At 60.2% G+C, this 21,389-nt stretch overlaps 1 long non-coding RNA gene and 1 pseudogene across 1 annotated transcript; both read left to right on the plus strand.

Annotated features, from left to right (window-relative positions):
* The first annotated feature begins 5,750 nt into the window (after window positions 1-5,750).
* Window positions 5,751-5,867, plus strand: LOC136659509 (5S ribosomal RNA; annotated as a pseudogene).
* Window positions 5,868-19,787: 13,920 nt separating this feature from the next.
* LOC136658416 (uncharacterized) lies at window positions 19,788-21,304 on the plus strand. Its single transcript, XR_010794789.1, has 3 exons — window positions 19,788-19,881; window positions 20,569-20,703; window positions 21,218-21,304. It is a non-coding gene; the product is annotated as an uncharacterized lncRNA (long non-coding RNA).
* The last annotated feature ends 85 nt before the right edge of the window (window positions 21,305-21,389 follow it).

A 21,389-nucleotide genomic window follows, 5' to 3' on the forward strand; every position in this document is an offset into this window, starting at 1 on the left:
CAGCTCGCACCCAACCAGCCACCCTGATGCCGCTCCTGGTGGTGGCACTTCAGCAGGAGCAGGTAGGGGGAGCCGCTGCTCTTCCACCGTCCCAAGCGGCACCCAATACCACCAGCAATCACGGGGCCGTGACTTCCCCTTCCTTCAGTGTCACAGAGGCATCCCACTGGCTGTGGCATCCCCCACCCCACCCCGATGCTCGTGGGCCACGTGCATCACAGCCTCCATGCCAAGCCTTGGCTTCAGCGGCCTCATTCTGGCTGGGACTGCAAGGGGAAGGCTGTAGTCAGTGGGGCCGTAGTTCATCTGGTGCTGCCTGCAGAATTTGGAAGTAATCTGAAGAGCCACGTGGCAGGGGGTGGAAATGGAGCCCTATCTGAAGCCCCCACATCACCAAGGACCAGTTGCCCCTTTGGGCTGCTCTTTCTCTGCCCTTAATGCCGGGGTGCTCAGGAGGCCTGGTCTTCCACCCCCTCCCCTCCCTTCCCCTCCCCGCAGGCATCTGTCTGGCAGAAGGTAGCTGCCTACCGCAGCCTCCGGGCCATGCTGGAGCATGGCCTGCAGGTGGAGCAGGTGCAAGACTTCATCCTTGTGGCCTCCGAGCAGCTGAAGGCCTCCCCAGAGGTAAAGAGGATGGCAGGCTTTTGTGGGGGTGGGGGGTTAAAGACATGCCAAGAGTCTTGCACGGTGGCAACCGCTAACTGTGCCACTTTGCACATGCTCAGAGGGAACTCTCTTTGCTGCCCTGCAAGCCCACCCATTCCGGCTCTTCCCCAACAGCAGGCCCCTCGGGAGCTCCAGCTGGCTGCCAGCAACGCTTTGGCCACTTTGGCCCGTGGCCACTTCAACCCCATCATGACCGCACTGCAGAGGCAGCTGAAGCCCTTCGGGCAGCCTGAAGAGTTCACACTCCTCACGCTGGGCAAGATAGCAGCCAGCAACGGTAAGAGGGCTGGGGCTCTGGAGGGCTGCGTGGGCCCCCTCCCCACAGTCGGCTCGGGAGAGATTCCTGATGCCTCCTGGCCGGGTCAGCAGCTGCCCCCATCACAATGATCACTCAAGGAGTCAGGGAGAAATTAGGGGGAATGCCCAAACCCGAGCAGGATGCAACCCACACCCTCATCCACCTACCCCTTGAGGATAATGTAGTCCACCTATAATACCATAAGCACCAGGTTGTTTTGAAGTACTTTCCTTTGGTCAGTAAAATGTGTTGTGCTTAATCTTCAAAATAGAATAATTTTATTATTAAAAGGTTAGTCTTTAAGGAAGCTCTAGTTGCTCCATAAACAGTCATACATACATTTACAATAGCACACCAAAATAAGAAAGGTCAGCTAGCTTACCTAGCAGGAGACTAAGAGTTCCCAGCATGACAGGCCAGTCAGCCACAGAATGCTCCTTCAGGCTTGCTCCAGCACAAGCATCGCAAGGCTGAAGAAAGCGACTCGGTACTCAAGGGTGATAGTTTGCAGGCTTTGTTATTTCATTGCAAGCAATGGGCATCTCACCAGACTAGAGTCCAAAGCATGAGAGCAATTTCCCAATATTGATTTTGACCATTTGTACAATTTTGGCTCTTTGTCCCAAAATCTAGACTTCCCATTGGCTGAAATTTTCCATCAGAGATGGGATTAACACCTAATAGGTCACAGATAAGGTACAATTCACCTCATAGGTATATTTCAGGTTATATTTGCATTAAAGATGGAAATAGGTGGGATTTCATCACTGAGACAAGTAAAAAGTTTCTGGACGCCAGCAGAGTGCAGTATGATACAAATATTCAAGCTTAGGTAGAAAGCAAGATAAATCACAAATTGGTTCTTGGCATGAATGTTAGGCACTTACTCATCCCTCATTAGAGTGACCTGGTACAATTGGCCTAGTCTCCTGTATTCTTTACACCTGTTGCTTAAAGTAAACATCATGGGGCCCAGTTTGCAAAGCCAAGGTTTTCTGTAACACAGTAAAGCAGCTTTTGATTCCTTTATCAAAGAGGTTTTTAAAAGCTTTACTAAAACCAAGCATTTTGGTTTCTATGGCTTAATTTTATATAACTACTGCGACCAGTTACCTTGGGTACAGTTTGGTATCAAGGGTCACTTGGTCTCCATATTACATATGTATGCTTTTGCTCTAAAAGCACAAGAGTGTAGTTACAGTTTTCCTGATAGATACGGTGTGTTTTAATTTTTGCCTTTATCCCTTGCCAAGGAGTGAACTCTTCCTCTTCAGTAGCTGCCCAGCACCTGCTATCTCTTGAGCTATGAAGTGTAAACACCCTGCGCTGAGGCTTCAGCCAGCTTCTATCAGACTTGCAAAATGATCCCTTCTTAACACCAAGCAGCTTTTTACCATTCTGTGTGTTGCTACATGTGGGTTACAGTCTGGGGTCAAAGGTCACCGTGCCATACAAGGACTGCTAACCCCAACTTGCTTTCTTCCTCCTGCTGCCCTCTCCTGCAAACCCACACCCAGGTTTTAGACTCTAATTTACCAATTAGCCACACGCGAACAATCTGCCTAGCAACCAGCTTGAACCTCTTAAAGGAAAAGGCAACTTGCCCAACCCTGTGACAGCCCTTGCACCCCAGCAAGCAATGCAGACTTTCCTGGGAGCCTCAGAGCAGCTCTGCAGCCCCTCACACCAGGAAAGAAAACTAGTGGAAAGTCACTTGGGCTTTTCTTGCCTCTGTCCTGGCTTGCCCCCAACAGGGAGAGTGAGATGAGTTCGATAGACCCCATATACCCCCAAGGTCATCAAGAGAGAATTTCCTGTCTGTTCTGCCACCATTGTCGGTATGGCTGATGCCCTTTGGTGACGTGCGACCAGTGGATCTCCCTTCCACATGACTCATGACACTCCCTTCCATTCCACTGGCAGGCAGCCTGGACTAGAGATTAGTCTCTTGCTTGGTGTGCCCGGGTTATGGGTTTGAATCCCCTGAATCACCCTGCAAAGGTGGGGAGAAGGACTGTGCCTCTAAACTTTATTGTCCCTAAATGGCTTGGAGTGGAGGATAAGTAGCAAGGTGGCCAAGTTTACAGAATGCACAAAACGTTTCTGGGTAGCAAAGTCCAGAACGGATTGCAAAGAGCTCCAGAAGGTCCTCTCCGATAAACAGGGGTGGGGTGGAGGGAATGGACATCAGAACGGCAGGTGTGCTTCAATGCAAGTACAGTAGACGCCCATCTGTGGGTTTGACATCCATGCACTGGAATATATGTAGGTGCCCAGCCTGTGACTGGAGGGCCTCAGAGACCTCCTGCACATGGCTGGAAGTTGTTATTTTGTGGACTGTTGTTTTAAATGTTGGTGAAGAGGCTCAAAAAGACTTACCAAGGAGAAGGAAAGCAGGAAGTAACAGACCCACTCCAAACTGCAGCCTGGCCCCTGCCCCGGGCCTTTCTCACCTCCCTCCCTCCCTCCTGCCTGACCCTCTGCCTGCCTTGGCCTCTCCCTCCTCAGTCTATGGTTGCGTCCCCTTCCTGGGCATCACCCTGACCACTATGCAGACTGTCACACGCTGGATCCAGGACGGCCAGAGGCGCAGGGCCCTCTGCACAGGTGAGCACGGCAGGCCTCGGCCTCAGTGGGGCTGGTCCCAACCCAGCCACCGGGCGGCCCCCCCTTCTCTGCTCAGCCCCCTCTGGGGGGACCGACTGCCAGTCAGTGCAGACAACACAGAGTGAGGCAACTCAGTCAATGGCAGCTCTGCCTGTCCCTGACCAGGAAGGCTCTTTCCAGCGAGGTGGCGCTGAGGACAGAAGGCTGGTGAGTTGGCCTCCAGGGGGTCTGTGCTGTGAGCACTGCCGGGGGTTCAGCCTCCTTGAAGAACGGCTGTCCTGAGTTGGACGCCCTGACCTTGGAGGAGAGGTGTGGTCAGTCACAGTTGGTGATGACAGAAAAGGACCTCTGTGCACACGCTGCTGCTCCATGCGTCTTTCAGGCACTCTGAATCAGGAGTGTCCTCCCTGGTGAGCTGGCCTGGGTGGATGCTCAGCCCTGTGGTCAACGGAGGGAGCTGCTTTTGCTCCAGGTCAAACCACAGACCCTCCTCCTAAGCCCCCAAACTGTGTGCTGTGTGGCCCACCTGTGGTCCTGAAGTGACCTGCAACTCGGCCCCTTCCTGCGCCCTGGCTTGCTAGTCCTGCCCGGCGCTAACAAGCCCCCTCCTCGTTTGTCTCTCCCCCTGCTGCCCCCATGTACCCCCCAGCCCTGGAGCAGATGTGTGGGGCGATTCAGGTCTACTTGCGGAGCTGGGAGAGGAGCTCCTATCCCCGCATCAGCACCCAGCAATTCTCTGCCTACCTCTTCCCACTCTACGTCAGCATCACCCGCACCTGGCTGCCCGAAAGTGATGTCCAGGTGAGGCGCCAGCCAGGGGGGCTTGCCGGACCCTGTGCTGGGACCGTATCTGGCTCTGAAGAGGGGCTGTGGGGCACGTGGGGGGAGCGAGCCTGAGGGTCCTGGTAGAAAGAAACCTGCCTCTTTGGCGGGAGGAGCGTTCTGGAGCCTGGCGCCCCTCTGCTTCTGCCCCCTTCCCCTCCCTCCCCCTGGCAGGTCAAGCTGGCGGTCCTGAGGGTGCTGCACCCCATGCTGAGCCTCCTGCTGCCCAGGGCAGAGCTCCAGGCCCAGATCCACGAGGACATCCCACTGTTCTTGGAGCAGTACCAAAGCGTCACCACCGAGGCCTTTCGCATCACAAAGGTGAGGGGGCTTGGAGTGGCCAGGTCTCCCCTGCGCTGTCGCCTGGCTCTGGAAGGGTTCCCCGGCCGGCTGCTGCTGCAGGTTCTGCCTAGTATGTGGATGCCGAACCCAGGAGTGGCTTCTCTTCGCTGGCCCAGAGCCTGCAGGGATCTGTCTTCAGGCCACGGATAAGGAAACAAGCCAGCCAGCTTCATCTCATCTTGCAGGAGAAATAAGATGAAGGTGTGCTGGAAAATGCCCACCTCTGCCCCCCACCCCAGGGAAGCCGCCTGGCTGCCTGCTCCTCAGCCTGGCCTGGCTCGCCTCTCTCTCTGCTTTGCCTTCCCTTTCCCAGTTTCACCCCAAGTGGGGGGCTGCCTTTCCAGACACCAGAGGCACTTGCCAAAGGAAGGGTCTGTTTCTGGTGCTGGTTGCAGATTCTGGGCCAAATTCTGGAAGTGTCTCTTGTGAGCAACAACTCCGTCCCCAGGAGACACGTGGAGCCCATTGCAGGTGCTCTGACCTGCCAGGTATGACTGGGACACTGGCAGTGGGGTGCTGCAGGAGCTGCAGAATCCCAAAAGGTTTGGCTCTTTGGCCATGGAGGGAGGCAGCTGAGCAATCCCTTCCTGGCTGCCCACACTTAACGGAGCAGGACATTGCAGCCTACCTGCTTCTGGGGCTAGACCCCATCTTGTCTGCTTGCAGTGACGGGGAGCCCTCTTCTGGCACCCCCTTTTCCCCACAGGTCTGCCCAAAAGGATGGAGGCAGCCCCCTGTTTGCGACCGGAGAGAAGACCACGCGGAGGTCGCTCCCATTTTCTTGTGCCTGGGTATGGACTGGAGGGGGAGGCCGGGCAGCCTGGGAAGGGGCAGAAGCCACATGCAGCATCTGCACCTCTCTCTCCCCAGCTCGCCTGCACCCCGCCAGGCTGATGGAATTCTTCCAGGAGAAACTGACAGGCAGCCAAGAGGATGCAGTACAGGTGGAGCTGCTGCTCTTGCTGTCTGAGATCATCGACGCCCACTGTGAGCTTGGGGGGGGGAGGGTACTCTGGCCTGGCAGCTGCCCCCTGCACATGCCCGATCTCGTCTGATCTCGGAAGCTAAGCAGGGTCAGGCCTGGTTAGTACTTGGATGGGAGACCGCCTGGGAATACCTGGTGCTGTAGGCTTATATCATGATCTCGGAAGCTAAGCAGGGTCAGGCCTGGTTAGTACTTGGATGGGAGACCGCCTGGGAATACCGGGTGCTGTAGGCCTGCCCTATACCTGCTGGGGTGAGGGGCACAGGCATATGCATGGCCTGGCTCGGGGGTCTGAGGCCTGCTGCTGCTTTTTCAAGCCCCCCCCCCCCCAATTATAGGCCAGGTGTCCAGTAACGTGTTCAGCAGTGGCACTGACAGTGCCCCTCTGGGGCTTGATGCTGGCTGGCACCTTCTCTGCACCCAAAAGCCAGCCCCTCTCCAGCTCCCCCTGAGTGCCTCAATTCCTCCCCACAGTGCCTGAGCTCTGGAGCAAGAGGCACCTCTGCCTGCGGGCCGTGAAAGCAGTGCTGGGAAATGCCAGCGCCAAGGTAAGGAAAACCTGCCAGCTGGAGACTGGTAATGTCTTGAAGGGATGCACTTGTGCCCCACGTACCTCCTGCAACCACGGGTGCCCAAGTTGGCTGCCTAAAGTCAAGAGCATGTCATCAGAGCTGTCCATAGTCGTCGTTGTCCCCAGTCTGTTGCCCCTTCCATGTCAGTTCTTGGCCTTGCCCACAAGGCCAGAGCTGCTTCCCATCTCCTGGTTGCCACCTCTTGCGCCCTTCTCCAATCTAGGGACAGCTTCTGGCGACTGGGAGGCCAGCAGCTTTTGTGCCCCTATGATAAGCTCTGGAGCACCTCCCATCCCCAGAGCACCCTGTTGAGCGGATTCTGCTAATGCCCAGTGGGGAGTGGGGGAGGCGGCTGCTGTGCATGGCAGAAGGGCCTTGGTTGAATCCCTGGAGACCCGGCAGCTCCAGCCCAGCTGTGGAGGAGAGCCCCTGCCTGGCACAGGAGACAAGCCTGGCTTGGTCGGTCAGTCAGAAGGGTAGCTTCATCTGGTGATCAGGAGCCTCCACAGCCAGCCCTGCTCTGCCTGCCAAAAGCCCAGGTTCGGCCTCAGGCAGCATCCCCAGGACAGGACAGGACTCGGAGGACCCCTGGAGGGCCTCTTCCATTTCAGGTAGGCAGAGCTGGGCTGAGGGCACCAAACTTAGTAGGAGGCACCTCTGTACGTTGCACTGAAATTACAAGGGAGATTGTGGAGAGACACAAGGAAGTTGTCTCTGGCTGTCTGAACTATTTGGAGCAGAAGAGCCTGCCTTGAAAGGTGGGGGGGGGGGCTCTCCCTTGCTGCAGAGGCATCAGTTGGGGATGAGGTAGCTGTGGACAGCCAGTTTTGGTGGAGGGGCTAAATTCAATGGTCTAACACAGGGGTCTCCAAACTTTTTGGCCGAGGGCCGCATCAAATATCTGGCATGGTGTTGAGGGCCGGAAAAAAAATGTAAATATAAAATTTAAATAAATAAATTAGAGATGGAACTTTGATGCATGAATAAATGAATGAGTGGGCTCATTCACTCAGCCTCTCCGGCCCTCAGAACACCCTCCAGACACAACCAGACATAGCACAGCTCTGGTCATGTACAGCTGAGTGGGCCAGAGGCTTTCAGGGGACAAGAGGCTGGCTGCGGGCCGGGTAGAGGCTTGTTGCGGGCCGCATCTGGCCCCCGGGCCGGGGTTTGTAGACCCCTGGTCTAACAGGTCCCTTCCCACTGTTCTGTGACAGCTGCAGCACTCAGCATAGGAGGTTGACTCACCCCCTGCATGCAAATGTGCCAGTCTCCTGACAAAACGGGGGTCACCAGCCTGCGCTCTGCAGGTGCTCAGACTTCCGACTGGGTTCGGCCCGGTGACCCAACTGTGTGCCAGGACAGGGGTTTGACCAAAGGACTTGTCAGCTTGTCTCCAGGACTGGCCAAGAACAGCCCTTGTCCTGCCTGCTTAGCTGGAAGGATCCCCCTGCCCTGGGAATGGTGAACTGCCCCCCTCAGATGGGGTGCTCGCCCCTGCTTGCTGCAAGGAGGCCCACTCGCCCTCCTCTGGCTGCCAGGTCCGTCTGGTGACACTCCAGGCCATTGGAAAGCTGCTGGAGGCCGGCTACCTGGAGCGGGTGGAAGGATGGCCCCTGAGCTACCTCTCCCTGCAGCTGGCCATGTCAGCCCACCGACTGGTAAGGATGCTGCCAGCCTGGGTGTGATGGGCAGGGGGCTGCAGTGCAGCGGGTAGAACTTCTCTTTGGCATGCAGAGGTTCCCCCCTCATGCAATCCCTGGCAGTGAAATCCTGCCCAGAACCAAAGTGAACAGACCCTCCTGGGCTTGTGACCCAACCTGGGAAGGAGCCCCCTCTGTGCCGGGGGGGGGGGGCTGGCAAGTCTTGGAGCTGCAATCCCGACTCCTCCAGACTCACGGAGAGAGCTCCGCTTTATCTCTCCCCCTCAGAGCCACCCGGTGCGGAGGCTCCCCTTGGGCGGACTGGAGGAGAAGGTTGTGGAGGCAGCCAGCCTGGAGGTGCTGCGGGCAGCAGTTGCTCTGGGGAGGGGCACCAGCCAGGTCAGGAGCTCATGGGAGGCCAGGGCCCTTGCTGGGGGGGGGAACAAGCATAAGCCCTTTTGGGCAGCAAAGCGACTGCCTCTCCCTGGAACTGCGGCATTTCTCTGTTCCAGCGGCAGCCTTGCAGACCCCGGGGGGCTAGAAGGTGTCATGGGGTGGACCAGGCAGCTTGCTGAAGCTGGGGGGAAGAGGCTGATGGCTGGCAAAGGAAGGCCTGGGGGGGGGGCACAGATAGCAGAGGAGGAAGGGGAAGGGCCACTGGCTCAGTGGCTGGAGCACCGGCCTTGCTTCCAGCACCTGCAGTTGGGAATCCTCTGGAGAGAGGCAGCAGTCCGAGCGGGTGGTCAGAGTCAGCAACCAAAGGGCCGCACTGCACATCTGCCTGGTGTTCTCCCCTCACGTGTACCCTCTCCACGCAGCCCCTGCAGCTGCCTTCACCCACCCTCGCAGCTTCATGGGTGACTGGGGCGAGGGAGCGGCCTGCATGCAGAAGGCCAGGCCCCCCTCCCCGCTCCAGCCTCAGGGAACAAGCCCTGCCCCTTGTGCCCCCCGCAGGAGCTGTGGATGAAGATGGTCCGCTATCTCATGCAGCCCCACTACACCAGCTCTGCTGCCCCACTGTGCCGTGCCCTGTGCCTGCTGTCTCAGCAGCGGCTGCAGCGGGCGGCTCAGGAGCAGGGCGGCCTGGAGACAGGTGGGTCCTGGGGTGCCTGGCAGCCCACAGGGAAGGAGGGCCCCCCAAGCTGCCTGTCCCGTGGTCCTCTGCCACTATGCAGTGGGTTCTGGGGGCCCCTCTCCTCGTGCAGGTGGGCCGTGGCTGCTGGAGCCGGGCTGTCCCCTCCCCCCTGTGAAGCTGCCAGGAGGCCCTGCCAGAGTGCCAGTCCTGGTGTGCCAGGCCAAGCTGGCTTGGCAGCACGCTCAGCGAGGCCTTGGGATGCAGGAAGGGCAGGCACGCAGCCCAGGAAGCGCTCTGGATCTGCAGTTCCTGCTTCTGCAGCAGGCCCGAATTATGGGGCTTCCTGCCTCTGCTCTCTTCTCTCCCTTCCCAGTGGATTCTCCAGAGGCCACAGAGTTGCTGGCCCGGCTCCTGGTAGGTACAAGTGGAGCTGGGGAGGGACTTGCCCCTTTGAGGGCCCCAGGAGGGGGCACACTTGCTCAGTACTCGTCTGCAAGGCCTCCACGTTCAGAGGCAGTCTACCTTAAAGCCCCACTTGCTGGGAGGGCTGTTCCCTCCCTGCCCTGTGGGTGGGTTTCCCGTCCTGGGGCATTCGTGGGCAGCCGGCTACTGGGCCAGGGGAGTCTTCCGGCCCGATTCGGCCAGGACTTTTCCGTGCTGGAGATACTGTCCCTTCTCGCTCGCAGGGCCTGGCAGTCTCCCCCTTTGCAGGGGCAGGGCGAGGGGCAGCGGCATTGCTCCTGCTCCAGGCCTTGTACCCAGAGGTCTTCAGGGATGTGGCTGAGGACTGGGGGGTGCAGGTGCCTGCCTTGCTTCAGTATCTGGAAGGTGAGGCTGGAAGAGGTTAAACCCTGCCCACCTCCCCCGGCCTTTGGGCTCTCAGCCTGGGGCGTGTTCTGCCCTCCTTTGTTCACTTTCATGATCAACTGCAGTCGGTTTCCCACTTTGGGCCCCAAACGCCCCAGCACAGTTTGCTCCACAAAATAAGAAGGATCCGCTCAGCCGCCCCCCTTTCCAGGACCGCTCAGCAAACTCTGGCAGCGGCCTGGGGGTCCGAAGTGGGTGCCGAGTCCCCTAGGTGACACAGGGCCTCCTCTCTGCCCCCTGCAGGACACAGCCAGTACACTCTGGAACTGGCAGCATGGGAAGGCCGGCTCCTGGAGGTAACACCAGAGGCAGCGCAAGGAGGAAGCCCTCCTCGCCTGGGAGGCCCTGCAGTGACCGCCCGCCCGCCTGTGTGTGTGTCCACAGTTCCTGAAAAAGTCCTTGCAGAGGAATCGGGAGGCTGGCTGGAGCCTGGCCCTGGGGCAGGAGCTGAGCACGCAGATGGACCTCTACCCTGGTTCCTCTCTGGAGAGGGTCAGTGTGGGCAAGAGGACACTCAGGTCTCCCATCAGCAGCCTGCCCAGGCATGCTGTCGGTGCCAGCAATGTGCATGGGGGTCGACAACCACTATCGCTTCCGGGCTTCCCAAAAGGAACCACCCACCCTGCCGCTGTCGGAAATGGGACGCTGGGATCCAGGGTCATCCCCCCTCCCCAGCTGGGCCCTTCTGGCTGTCCTTAGACATCTGTTAGCCACGAGAGGCAGCAGTGGAACCTTCCTGTGCCAAAGCAGCCTACCTGAGGATGCTCGGGCCAGATGCAAGGGAACGGATGCAGGTCTCTTGTTGTCTTGTGTGCTCAGAGGCATCTGGTGGGCTACAATGATACAGCGAACTGGGCTAGGTGGGCCTTTGGCCTGATCCAGTGGAGCTCTCCTTATGCTGGGGTAGGCCCTCCTGCACTACTGTCTGGGAAGAGGATGTTGGCCCAGGTGACTCCCTGCCTGGCAGCTGGTCTCCTCGGACGGCCTTGCACGTGCAGTCCTCAGGTCAGCGATGGAGCCCCCGTGTGCCAGGAGGGCCTCCGGGTTCTGAGCACACATCAGGGTGTTGCTCCCTCTCTTTTTCCTAGTCTATAGAAATGAGTAGGGGTTAAAATAAACTCCAGATGAGGGCAGCAGAGTCCGCCTGAATGCAAATGGGGGCCGTTTACAGAACTCATTCCAGCTGCCAAAGGTGCTTGCTGAATATACTTGGGGGTGGCCTGGTTTCTGGACTTGCCCCCCCCCCTCTTCCTCTGCCTGGCGACTGCAGGCCTGGTCTCGACGCAGTCGCCAACTCTCTGGCCTTTCCCTCTCCAGGCGTTCCTCTACAAGGCCTGGGGCGCAGCCTTGTCAGCTGCAGGGGACGCGGCCGGGGCGGTGCTGCAGCTCCGAGACCTGCTGCTGCACACAGATTACGCAGACAGAGCCCAGCGAGAGGTGAGGGGCCTCCTTCCTTGACCTGCGCCCTCCTCCTCCCTGCGCCTGGCTTTCTCCGCCAGAGCCTTGGAGGACCCTGCAGTTCCAAGGGCAGGGGAGGCTGAGGACCAAAGGCAGCTGCCCTGCGGACGGGCAGCTCAGTCTCTTGAAGTAAATGATGAGCTCCAAAGGCAACCTGCCGCCAGCCCCGCCCCCCCACTTCTGACTGCAAGAGGGGGTTCAACTGGGCGTTGCAGGGGGGCAGCATTTCCCCAGCCACCAGATACTGTACAGGGCAGGCTGCAGGCTTGTGGCAGGGGTCATTCCAGCGGGGCTTGGGGAAGTATCAGGGCCTCCCTGCAACCACACAATAATTGTGCATCAAAACGGTTGTGACTCTGGAATAATCCTGGATGAAACCAGTGGACAAGGAAGCAGGCAGACTGAAACAAGTTTCAGTATCCACCCCTTCTGTGCAGGAAACCCTGGGAACCGTCATGCTCTTAGGAGGAGGAGCCAGGGTAGCGAGCAAAGAACTTCCCATGGCACCCTCGCTCAGTGCGAGTTCCCAGGATTCTTGGGCAGGGTGGGATATAAGATCACAGCATTAAATGGGTACAAGCATGTTGTGCAGAGAGGCCAAGAGAGCTGGGAGGAAGAGCTAGAGGGAGGGGGAAGAATGGGGGCTGGCGGAGCCCAGCTGGGGTGACTAGTCCTGCCACTTCACCCTCCTCATTTTCATGCAGGGTGCTTGCTGGTGCCTGAGCCACTGTGCTGAGGGGCAACTGATGGCCACGCTGAAGGCCCTGAGGAGCTTTGAGCAGGAGATCTTGGAGGGGGAGAGACTGGTACTCCACCCATCCAGCCAGGTTCACAGCCCCCAGGGCTCCTTCCAGGAGGGGGGTCAGAGCTGAGCGTGGCTCCAAGAAAAGGGCATTGAAGACACGTTCTGCAGGAAAAGGGGCCTCCAGAGTAAAAGACACCCACACCCCTGAGTTCCAACAGGTGGTCCGGGGAACGGGGTGCAGTCGCCCTTCTGCGGACACGGGGCTGCCCAGGGAGACAGCTGGCCTCTCCCCCTCGCAGGGCCTGCCCCAGTCAGGGAGGGTGGAGGTGAGGAGCGCCCTCCTCCTGCTCTACAGCAGCGTGACCCTCCGTGCCCCCTGGGAGCAACTGCGGCCCCAGCTGGAAGGCGCGATCGTGCCCCGGATCCTGGACCACTACGACGTTCTCTGCAGGCCTCCGGAGGTGAGCTGGGCAGCGGTGCACACAGACTCCAGAACCGCCCGGTCGGGACAGCCCTGTGACGGGTGGGGGTCAGGGCTGGAAGCGGTGTCCTCACCCAGAGTGGTCCCAGCTGGTCTGGCTCCTGCCCCCCTTCCCAGCTGCAATCCGAGTGCCGCCTGGCTCCGCGCCTCCTTGGGAGCAGGACACGCGGCTGGCCTGGCAGGCCTCCCGGTCTGGCCCTCAGTGCCTGGCGAAACTGGGAAGCTCCCGGGCTGGGGAGGGAGCTCCAGGCCCCCCGTTTCCCAGGCAGGGCACTGCACTGCACTGGGTGTCTGGGTTTGCTGGCCGCTTGGCTCCTCATGGGTGCCGGGCCGGCAATGAGGTCCTCCTGGGGGCAGGAAGACATTCCACGCAGGGCTCTTTCGAAGTGGGCGGGGCCGCCAACCCCCCCCCCCTCTGCAGAGCCAACAATTCTTTTCAGCTTCTTTTCAGGATTGTTTTCAGCTTGTACAGCCTGAGGATGTGAACAGACCCCTTTGGAGTGTGAAGCCATCTGCCTGCCTTCTTGACCTTGCCCAGCTTGGCTGATAAGAGCTGCCCGGGGTGGACTGGCTGAGTGGACAGGGAGGGTGGTCAACTCTTCCTTGATGAAGGGGACATTGCCACATGCTTTGAAACGGGCGGTGGTTCGCCCCCTCCTGAAGAGGCCCTCCCTGGATTCCACTGTATTAGACAACTACCAACCAGTCTCAAACATCCTGTTTCTGGGCAAGGTAATTGAGCGGTTGGTGGCATCTCAACTCCAGAGTGTCTTGGATGAAGCGGATTATCTGGATCCTTTTCAATCTGGTTTCAGGCCGGGCTTTGGGACGGAAACCGCCTTGGTCGCCTTGGTGGATGACCTACGCCAGGGAGTGGACAGGGGGAGTGCGTCCCTGTTGGTCCTGCTGGATCTCTCAGTGGCTTTTGATACCATCGACCATGGTATCCTACTGGGCCGATTGGCTGAGCTGGGAGTTGGAGGCACTGTTTTGCAGTGCTTCCGCTCCTACTTGGAGGATCAGTCCCAGATGGTGGTACTGGGGGATGCCTGTTCGACACCCTGGCCCTTGAGGTGCGGGTGCCACAGGGTTCAATTCTGTCCCCCATGCTATTTAACATCTACATGAAACCGCTGGGAGAGGTCATCTGGGGGTTTGGAGTAGGGTGCCATCAATATGACACCCAGCTCTATCTCTCCTTTCCTCCAGACTCCAGGGTGGCGGTTGAGGTCCTGGAGTGCTGTCTGGAGGCAGTGAGGATCTGGATGGGGGCTAATAAGCTGAAATTAAATCCGGATCAGACAGAGGCTCTCCTGGTTCGGAAATCCTCGATGCAGGTGCTGGATTATCGACTTGCTCTGAATGGGGTTGCACTCCCCCTGAAGGAGCAGGTCCGCAGCTTGGGGGTCCACCTGTACTCGCAGCTGCTCCTGGATTCCCAGGTGGCTGCTGTGGCCAGGGGGGCCTTTGCTCAGCTTCGGCTGGGGCGCCAGCTGCGGCTGTACTTGGATCGTGCAGACCTGACCACGGTGATCCATGCCACGGTGACATCGAGGCTAGATTACTGTAACGCGCTCTATGTGGGGCTGCCCTAGAAGACGGTTCGGAAACTGCAACTAGTGCAGAATGCAGCGGCCTGTGTAGTTACTGGAGCTAGGCGGTTTGACTCTGTCAGTCCACTTCTCCAGCAGCTGCACTGGCTGCCCATTCGTTTCCGGGCCCAATTCAAGGTGCTGGTTTTTACCTTTAAAGCCCTATACTGTTCTGGGCCAGGGTATCTTAGAGATCGCCTACTCCCGTACAATCCGGCTCGTCCTCTTAGGTCATCAGAGAAGGCCTTTTTGCAAGTGCCGCCGCTTAGGGAGGTACATGGGGCGGCGGCAAGAAATAGGGCCTTCTCAGTAGTGGCACCAACGCTATGGAATTCCCTTCCCCTTGACTTAATAACTGCTCCCTCTCTTGAGACTTTTCCGCGAGGACTGAAGACCCTTCTGTTTAGACAAGCCTTCTGAGTTCCTGGCCTTTTTAACATCTTTTAACATCTCTTAACATTTTAACATCTGTTCACAGGCCTGCTCCTTTTCTAATTTGCTGCCCTATGCTCTTACCTGACTAGTTTTTATCAGACTACTGTTCTTATGATATGTTATGTTTTTATCTGCCTTTAAATTATGTTTCTAACTGTTTTAACCTTGTTTTGTAAGCTGACTTGAGTCCCTTCGGGGAGAAAGGCGGGGTAAAAATAAAGTATAATAATCCTAATAATAACAAGGGACCCCTCCGCGCCCGGGCTCCTTCCCACCGCAGGGCCGTCGCGGCAGCAGCGAGCCGACGGGGAGCCCGCGGTGCCCGGAGCGCCCGACGCCCCCGGATCCCCCCCAGGACGCCGAGCCGGCCTTGCGCTTCGCCCGCTGCGTGTGCGAGCTCAGCTGCTCCGTCCGGCGAGGGGGCGGCGCCGGCGCGCGCTTCCAGCCGACCCAGACGCGGGCGCTGCTGCACCGCCTGCTGGTGAGTGCGGGGCGGGGCGGCCACGGGGACGCGTTGAGAGCCCTTCCCGGCCGTGCCCGGAGACGCTGAGGGGACGGGGCGCGGGGGTCGCGGGGCCCTCCGCGGACCGTCGAGGGGCCGTGCGCGTGTTCCGCCCCGCCCCGCCCCCTCCTGCCCGGGGCCCGGCTGCAGCCAGCCAGCCGGACGCGCCGCCGTCTCCCTTCCAGGACCTTGTCACGCCGGAGCCCCGGGACGCCCCCGCCTCGCCCGTCAGCCAGCAGGCGCTGACTGCCCTCCGGCACCTGAGGTGGGTCTCGGCCCGGCCTCCCGCTCCCCCGGCAGTGCTGCCCGTCGAGCGGTCCTCCCCCCGCCTGCGGGCGCGCCCTCTCGGGAGCCCCCCGGCAGCCAGGCCGCCTCCTCCTCCTCCTCCTCACTGCCCCGATCGGGGGGGGGGGTGGATGGAGGGCAGGCGGCCGCGGGGCAGCAGTTCTCCCCCCGGAACGGGGAGGCGCGCCAGGCTCCGGGGCGGAGAGGGAGGGGCCTGCGCGGCGGGCGTGGTGAGCCCTGCGCGCCCCGTGCCCACAGCGCAGTGTCAGCGGGGCTGAGCCGCCGGGAGCGTCTGGACGTGGCGGAGACCTGCGTGAGCCGCGCCTTTGCCCTGCCGCCCGCGGAGCGCCCTGGAGAGGCGGGTCAGGTAAGCAGCAGCCGCCCCCAGCCCCGGCCGCCCCGCTGGGCCTGGGAGCAGCACCGGAGCCCGCTTGCCGCCTTCCAGGCCCTGCATGCCGGTGCCGCGAGCGCCCTGGCCGCCCTGGTGGAGACCTTGCTGGAGGAGGAGGACGGAGAGCTGGCCGCCCCCACCTGGTTCCAGGACGTCTTCCAGGTGAGCCTCCGCAGCACCTTCGCACCGCGAAAGCTCTCGCCTCGCTGGGTGGCTGGGCTGCTTCGCAAAAGGGGCTCCTGGGGTGGTCCTGCCCGCCTCCCACCCTCATTGGCGAGTGGACCCCCGCCCAGCTGCAGCTGCCTCGCTGCCAGGTCACGGGGCAGAACAGCAGCTGCTTCCCAGGAGCAGGGCTTCCTCCAGCCTGCAGGAGCACCTCCACTGAGCTGGGAGAGGACAGCTGGGCGGTCCCTCCTGGCCTGGCCCGCTGGGAGGGCAGGCAGGGGCTTTCCTGGGGTGTCCTGCAGGGACTGACGGCCTCCCTCCCTTGTTGGCAGCTCTTGGGCTCCTGGCTGGTGTCGGAGCGGGAGTGGGCCCGGGCCCGGGCTGTGGAGCTGAGCGCCCACCTACTGCAGTCTCGTTGCCAGAGGAGCAGCTCCCTGGTGAGCAGGGCCTGGCACTGTAGTGGCGCTGGGACGCGTGGCTCCCTCCTGGAAGGGGCAGGAGTGCAGAGTCCAGCCTGGAGACTCAGCCACTGCCGCCACTCTGCAGCCCAGGATCCCCTCCGGCCAGTTCTGCTGCCTGGCTGGGGCTCTGGGACCACTCACTGGCGACGCGCTGGGCACCGTCCGCCAAGGTGCTGCGGACTGCATCAGCGTCCTGCTGAGGAGCCTCCAAGGTGAGCAGGTGCCAGCAAGATGGGCAGGCAGTGCCAGAGGGGCTCTCCCTGGCTGGGCTTCTGTGCACTGGCAGGTTGTCTCCAGGTGTCCCTTGTGTGAATCCCTGTAACGTCCTCAGGGTTCGGTTTTGGTGTTGAGGGACTTGGACCCTCCCTGGCAGAGACACTCCAAGAGGGAGGCAGAATGCTTTGGATGGGGGGTCAAGGTCCCACCTTCTCTACTGCCAAGTGCAAGCAAAGGGTGGCCTCCCATCAGGTCTACTCTCACGACTCCCGCCCCCCCCAGCCCAACAGCCTTGCTCACAAGTGAGGACTGTGGTGCCCCTCCCTCTGGCCCTGCCTTGGGCCCAACTCTGGTGCTGCCCACCTGTTGCTGCCTCCTCCTGGGGGGGCACCTCTCCAGGTGAGGTCGTTCTTGATCACTATTCTTCTGAACTGAATGCTGTGCCCCCCCCAGTCCCAACCAGCAACGACCTGGAGTGGAGGCTGCATCGCATTTGGCAGGGGCTTCAGAGTGAGAGTGCCAGGGAGGTGCACACAGCCTCTTCCAGACTGGGCAAGGTAAGAGGGAAGCTGTGGTGGGGAGGCTCTTGCAATCTGTCCTCTTGCCTTTGTGCCGGTGTGTGGGGCCACTTGCACGGGGGGGGGGCATTTGACCACACACCAGAGAGTCAGACCTGAAGCCTTTCGATAGGTGGGTTCAGGGTTTCTCAGCACTCAAGAGCCTCGTGGAAGTTGGCAACAGGTGCTTGGTGTGTGCCTGCAGCTCAGAGCCAAGGCCACAGTTGGACCCTGGCAGCTTCTGTGGGGGAAGAGGCACTTCTCAGCCCAAGCCACTGGGGGGGGGGGGCAACCAGCAGTTCCTCAGGGGGAGGGAGCCTCATGCATTCCTCTTCTGGGGGACCTATACGCTCACTGCATCTTTGGAATGCCTGCATTGGCAGTCCTGTTCTCCTCTTCCTTCTGCTAGCAGTGCAAGACCCTTTCTTTCCAGTTCTGTTCCCCCCCCCGAAACAGAATAGAAGTGCTGCTCCCCACATCCTCCCGGGGGGGTCGGCAGCTGTGGAAGGCCCCTCTGGCCCCAGGTCAGGCAGTCTCTCCTGTCTTCTCAGGTGGTCAGCCGTGCTCTGCCCCCGCAGGAGGTGCTGCCTTTCCTGTGCTCCTTGGTGGAGCGCCTGGGGACTGCGAGTGCCTGTGGCCCAACCGCCCTTCTGTGGCTGGAGGTGGCTGTGCGGCTGCAGGGCCTGAAGCTGCGGGACAAGGTAGGGTGGGGGGGAGGAGGGCTGGGCCTGGCCTGTCTCCTGCTGCGGCTCCCTGTGGGGCTTGTCTGCTGATAAGCGTCAGTCCCCAGATGTTGAGCGCCAAGGGATGAGGGACTTGATTTAGCTTTTGCGTCACGTGCTTGCGAGGACGTGCGCAGCTCCTGTCGCCTCTGCCTCGTCCAGGTCCCGGTCCTGGTGGCCACTGCCTGCTCCTGCCTGCAAACTTTGGAGAACCCCGCTCAGCGCCTGCTCCTGGCCCGGGCTGTCTGCGTCTTGGCACAGCACCACCACCGGGCAGTCTGTACCTCCCTCCTGGACCAGCCTCTGCTCCAAGACAGGTCTGTGGCAGACCACTGGGCAAGAGTGGTGGGCTGTGGGCCCCTGACACCACCCCAGCTTACGGCTCTGCTCCCCCCAGATTGGGAGCCCCCCTGGAATGTTCTGCTCCCCCAAGGGTGGGTCTCTTGTCCTCCTGAGCACTGGTGTCAAGGACCACAACACCTGGAAGCTCTTTCTGGCAGAGGAGGCCTGGGGCAGTTGAGGGGGGCAGTCACTTCCACCACCGCCCTGCCTGGCTTCCAGTGGTTGGCAACCTGCAGTCTGGAAAGACTATGGTAGAAGCCTGCCTACAGCACCCGGTATTCCCAGGCGGTCTCCCATCCAGGTACTAACCAGGCTTGACCCTGCTTAGCTTCCGAGATCGTGGTATAAGCCTGCAGCAGCCGGTATTCCCAGGCGGTCTCCCATCCAAGTACTGACCAGGCCTGACCTTGCTTAGCTTCCGAGATCAGGCATGTGCAGGGTAACAGTTGCTTCCAGTAGTCACTCTCAAACAGCTCGCTGGCTGTGGAGGTAAAGGAAACGGCTCCTCAGAAGTTTGTGGTTCTCTTGCTTGGTGTTGGGAGCTGATGGGGGCGGTGGATGGGCAGCTGGGCACTGTTGGGGTGAACCTGGCTTCAGTTTAGCCATAAAACTGACTGACTGATTTCAGACCAGTTGATGTTTCTCAGTACAGCCTCACAGGGTTGTGGTGAGGAGCAAATACGGAGGCTCTTGCAAGAAGGGCAGCACATGCACGCCTGGAAGGCTATGAGCTGTGATGGCTGCTGTCAAGGGGCCACTGAGGGGGAGGGAGCAGGAGGTGGCTGTGGCCTTCGTGCTGCTGTCCTGTGAGTGGGGCGAAGGACACCTGCCTGGAGGAGCAGCGGGTCTGCTCCTTGGATTGTAAGTTCTGTGGAGGCAGGGACTTTCTTCTGCCGTTTGGAAAGGCCAGGGACTTGGATGGCTCACACCCGCAACGCGCTGCTAGAGCAAGACTCTCTGCCCCTCTGAGTCGGTCACCACCACCTGTGCTGCTTCCAGGACCTGGAGGGACGTCTGGGCAGCTCTGGCAACACTCAAAGCCCACGGCACGGCTCGTGGTTCTCCCACTCTGAAGCTTCTGCTGAGCTGGGCGGAAGAGGTGGGCGCAAGGCCCAGCCGCGTGGTGGTGAGAGAGCCCTCTGGCCGGGGGAAGTGGGGACACTCTGCGCCTGCAGCCACCCCTGCTCCCTTTGCGGGGGATCCAAGGTTGGGAGGCAGATGGGTTGGGGGGGAGAATGGGGTCTCCAAACCCCAGAGAGAACAGAGTTGGGCCCCTGGAGGGCCACTGGAGGAGCACTCCAAACTGTTTTTCCACCCGTGACTTGGCCTGCACTGCTTCCAGGGACTTATGGGGCTTCGATCTTGGGGCAAAAGTTGCCCCAGATGGCTGAACACCATGAGTCTGCAGCCAGAAGACCTCAGATGGGCCCCAGCAGCCCTGGCCTCTCCACTGGCTTTCTTTGCCAGGTGTTTGCTGCCCTCCGAGAGGTGATCTGGGGGCTTGTCAGCTGTGCCTGCCTGCTTCCGCTGCTGGCAGAAGTGGGGCACATGCTGCTGATGCAACTCGGCCAGGAGGACCAAGGCACCGAGGGGCAGCTGCCAGCTTCTGTTCTGGATGGCGATCCTGGGACTGGACTCGGGGCAGCTGGCAGGTGATGACTCCCGTCTCCTCCCCTTCCTTTGGGTCCTGACGTCCTCCTGGTTTCCCAGTGGCGAACGTGAGGAATGTCGGCAAAGTCTTGCTGGATTGTTGGACCAGCAAGGAACAAGCCCCGGCCCTGCCTCAAAGCCGAGAGCCCCCCCGAATGCACCAGTCCCCACCCTGCTCCCCGGCCTGTGCTGCTCAGAGATAGATAGGCTGCACCTGAATGTGGAGTCGTTCTAGTAGTTCCTGTGCAGCTCCCAGAACGAGCAGCTGGCAGACTTCTCCAGCCCCTGTTGCAAAGTGGTTTTGTGCCAGCGCATTCTCTGTTTAGGGGACAGGGCCATTGGCAGATTGTCCAGCTCCAGAGCGTGCCCAGTAACAGCAGAGCTGGGCGTCCTCATTGCCAGGCCTCGGGGGAATTAACTGGGCACTCTCCCCTTCAGCCCCCCTTTCGAAGAGATCCTGCCAGGGAGCTGCACAGAAACCCTCTTTTATCCTGGGGGCTCCACGTATGCGCAGAGCAAGCGTCCAACACCAGCCCCCCCCCATTGGCTTCCCTGACCCACCATTCATTCAATCTTCCCTGCTGTTGCTGGGAGCCTCCTCACCTCAGCAGAGCCGCCTGCTCTCTGCCACCGCACCCCGGGAAGCTGCAGTGGCCCCTGACCTTGCCGTGGTCTCTGCTGTCTTCCAGGGCAGCTGCTGCAGTCTTGCAGGCTGTGTTCAGCAAAGCAGTGCCAGAGGCGGCCAAGGAGCTGGACACAGGAGGCGCCTGGGATCTTCTGGCCCAGCCAAGCAGCTGCCTCAAGGGTGCCTCCCTGCTGGCCAGGTGAGGGTCTTTCCCACTCACGCTGCAAAACTCCCAGAGGGTTGGATGATGCTTCTTTCCCCGACTGCTGAAGTTCCCGCAGTCTGCACCCCTCAGGGAAGCACAACCAGGGTGGCTGTTTCTGTTCTGATCTGGACACCTCGTGCAGAGCTTGCGAGCCAGTGGAGGGTCTGTTCACAAGGCCTTAGGTCAGAGCTGGCCGGCAGCTCAGGTTTGGAACAGCTTTGCCGCGGACCTGAAGCATTGCAGCGCTTGCGCAGGGGCCAAACCCTCGCCTGTTGCTTTTCGTCTGGCGAAGCTTTGACACTCCAAAGATGCTTGTTCTGAAACCATCACTGAGGAAGGGGGCAGCAGGGACTTCTGAATGGGGGAGGGTGGGAGTAGGCTCAAAACTAGGAGTGGGAGATTTGGAGTCTGCTTTGGGTGCAGTGAAAGAGGCAGGGGTGTGGAGCAGTCCAGGGAAGGGGGGCAGATGCCTCAGCTGCCACGTGGTTGTCTCACCTGTCCCTCCCAGGGCCCTGGCACACTGCGACAGCCCCATCCTTGATGGGCTCCTACGCCGCCTCCTGCCTGCTCTGCACTCCCCCAGCGTCGCCCGCAGGGACCTGAGTCTGGTCTTCTGCACAGAGGTGAGACGCAGAGCGAGGGGCAGCTACAAAACAAATGGAATGGGTGGCGACGTGGGC

This window comes from Tiliqua scincoides, chromosome 8 (assembly GCF_035046505.1).
Source record: "Tiliqua scincoides isolate rTilSci1 chromosome 8, rTilSci1.hap2, whole genome shotgun sequence".
In the NCBI taxonomy this organism is placed as follows: domain Eukaryota; kingdom Metazoa; phylum Chordata; class Lepidosauria; order Squamata; family Scincidae; genus Tiliqua; species Tiliqua scincoides.